The following is a 3006-nucleotide window of genomic DNA, read 5'->3' as shown; positions in this document are numbered from 1 at the left end:
CCCCTCCCCTATCTGTACACTGAACAAGTCTACATAGAGAATGAGCTCCGCAGTCAGTTTATGCATTATAGTTACATCTTGCCTGGGATCCTAATTCAGTCCTATGCCAGTTCCCCAGTTGACAGTGCTGAGTCAATGATCTCTTCCTAGCTCTGGTCAGCTGATTCTGTGGGTTTCCCCATCATGGTCTTGACTCCTTTGTTCCTATTATTGCTCCTCCATCACTTTACTTCAGGAGGTCATACCAATGGTTAGTTGTAGATCTCTGCATCTGTTTCCATCTGTTTGTGCAAGAGGGATCTAAGTTCTTTGGGGTTGTGGATTATAGGCTGGTTATACTTTGCTTTATGTCTAGTATAACGTATGAGTGAGTGAGTATATACTATATTTTCTTTCTGGATCTGGGCTACCTCACTCAGGATGTTTTTTCCTAGTTCTGCACATTTGCTTGCAAGTTTAAAGACATAATTTTTCCCCTTGCCACTTAGTGCTGAGTAGTATTCCATTGTGTAAATGTACCACATTTTCTTTATCCATTTTTCAGCTGAGGGGCATCTAGGTTGTCTCCAAAAGGAGGGGTTGATCTGTAGGAGAAGAGATGATTGGCAAGGGGTTGGAAGGAGTGGAGGGAGAGGAAACTGTGGTCAGCATGTAATATATGAGAAAATAAAAGTTGAAAATAGTTTTACCTAAGTTAATATTTCACAGCAAAGAAAAAATACATCACTAAGGGTAATGGTAGTAATTATGTGTTTTGATCTAATGACTAGATGGTCTAGTCATTTTAAAATTTGTATTTATTTATGTATATGTTTGTATGCCTGTCTGTCTGTGCACCATGTGTAGTGCCCCTGGAGGCCAGAAGAGGACACTAGATTCCTTGGAAATTGAGTTACAGGCAGTTGTGATCTGCCTGATGTGTGTGTTGGGAACAGAACCTTACCCACTGAGCCCTCTCTCTGGCCCCTAATCTAGTCATTTTAATTTTAAAAATTGTTGCTCAAGACCTACAAAACTGGCTTCATGACCCACAAATGAGACAGCTATGTTAGAGCCATGAGAAATGGCTACGTTTCAAGACCAGAGAACAAGTACTGAGAGACACACGGTAAACTTAGCTCCAAGTGCACCCCGAGAGACTGACAGGAACACTATCTGTGGCATAACTTTAAATGTTTACTTTAAAATGTTCTCCTTTATCCTTTTGAGCCGTGCTGTAGGATGGCCTGTTAGAAACATGGGCATGAACTAGAATCCAAGGATTTGCTGGTCAGTGGTTCTTGTGAGAAGAACAATGATTTCACAGCCAGCCCAAGTTCAGTCTTTGCCATCATGCCCAGGTGTTTATGCCCCTGCAGCATTTCCTTGTTTCTCTGGCTGTAGATGAGGAAGACAGAACTTTGTGAGATTAAAATGTTTCAAAAGCTAGTGTGTGCCAGAGTCTGGATTTGTATTCAGTTCTGAATGAGTCTTTTTTCATGTTTCTGGACTCAGTAAAATGGATACCAATGTGAACACACGTGTGAACCATGTCTGAACTTTCCCTACATATTAGGCAACCTCTTTGATTCTTAACTTTTTCTATTTCTAAACCACAGAGCATCCATCCCTCTGTGTAAAATGATGGTGGAGAAGATTGAATGAGGTAAAAACTTATATAAGTTATAGACTGAGTACCACTTTGTAAATGGAAGGAGCCACTGAAAACTTGACTTCCCAGGAAAGGAGGAGGTAAATGGAATACTTTTGTAAAGTGTGTGGCTTCCTGCCTGAAAAATGATATGTACCCAATACATTTTTCCCTTTCCTTTTCTTCTGTCATCTTCCTCCTTAGAGTATTGTATGAGAAATTTACACTAGAATAACCCCACAAAGCCATGTAAGTAAATGGCAGATGGCCAGGAACAAGGCAAGCACCATGTGGTACCTACCAGGGATCAACAGACAGAGCTTATAAACTTGACCTTAAAAGATTTGTAACGAACTATAGAATGACCCCTGAAAGTATTTGTATCCATCACCGATGTCTTTCTACCTGGAAGTCTATGTACAGATGGAAATACTTGAATTCAAGCTGCCAAGCTGCAGTTTCACACATGATTTTGTGCCTTTGAAAAACACATAAAAAACTGGCTTGTGCAGCATTTATAACTCTCTGTGCCATAGGAGACCCCACCAGTATGCATTGTCTTGAGAATGAATCAAGCAACAGGAGAGTGGTTTGTTTGTATTTTAATTAAAGGTCATCAGCAGTGGTCATTATCCTCCCAGTGGCCCTATGGTTCTCCAGATGCCTCAACAATATATCAGAGCACACTGGTTTATTACAGATTTCAAAACCAGGCTTTGTCACCCAGAAGTTAGAGAATCAAGTGAATGAAGAGATGCTCTTTCAACTCCTCTTCCTCATGCAGCATTTCTGCCACATCAGAAACAAAGTGAAAAGAAGCAGGCTCTGAATCTTCATACCCAGTCAGCTGCAGAGCTGAGAGAGAGAGAGAGAGAGAGAGAGAGAAAGGAAGGGAGGGAGAAAGGAAGGAAGGACGTAAGGGAGAAAGGAAGGGAGGAAGGAAGGAAGGAAGGGAGAGAAAGAGAAAGAAAGAAAGAAAGAAAGAAAGAAAGAAAGAAAGAAAGAAAGAAAGAAAGAAAGCTCATGTGTTCCCATAGTTACAGCTCGAGACCATGGGTGGGCTGGGTTTTTGCCCAGTCATCTCAGTACTCTTTCAAGGAGAGAAAGGAATCAGCTGAGAGCCTGAAGAGGCCCTCAGCAATCCCCAAGAGAGGAGAGAGAAGAATGCCAATGAATATGGGGAGTGGGATGGAGGACAATTAGTCTTCCTTTGGCAACACCAACTTTATTTCTTCTGTGTGAAGCAGAGATTCCTAACTGATTTTGGTGGTAGACATCTTCATAGTTTCTTTATTTTTCAGGAACTCCCCCTCCTTGATTCACCGAGTTCAGTTAGGAACTATGTTGTAATGAAAGCACAAGTTCCAGATCCAAGA

This window comes from Phodopus roborovskii, unplaced genomic scaffold (genome assembly GCF_943737965.1).
Source record: "Phodopus roborovskii unplaced genomic scaffold, PHOROB, whole genome shotgun sequence".
NCBI classification, from domain to species: Eukaryota; Metazoa; Chordata; class Mammalia; order Rodentia; family Cricetidae; genus Phodopus; species Phodopus roborovskii.
Note: the sequence above shows the minus strand (reverse complement) of the source record.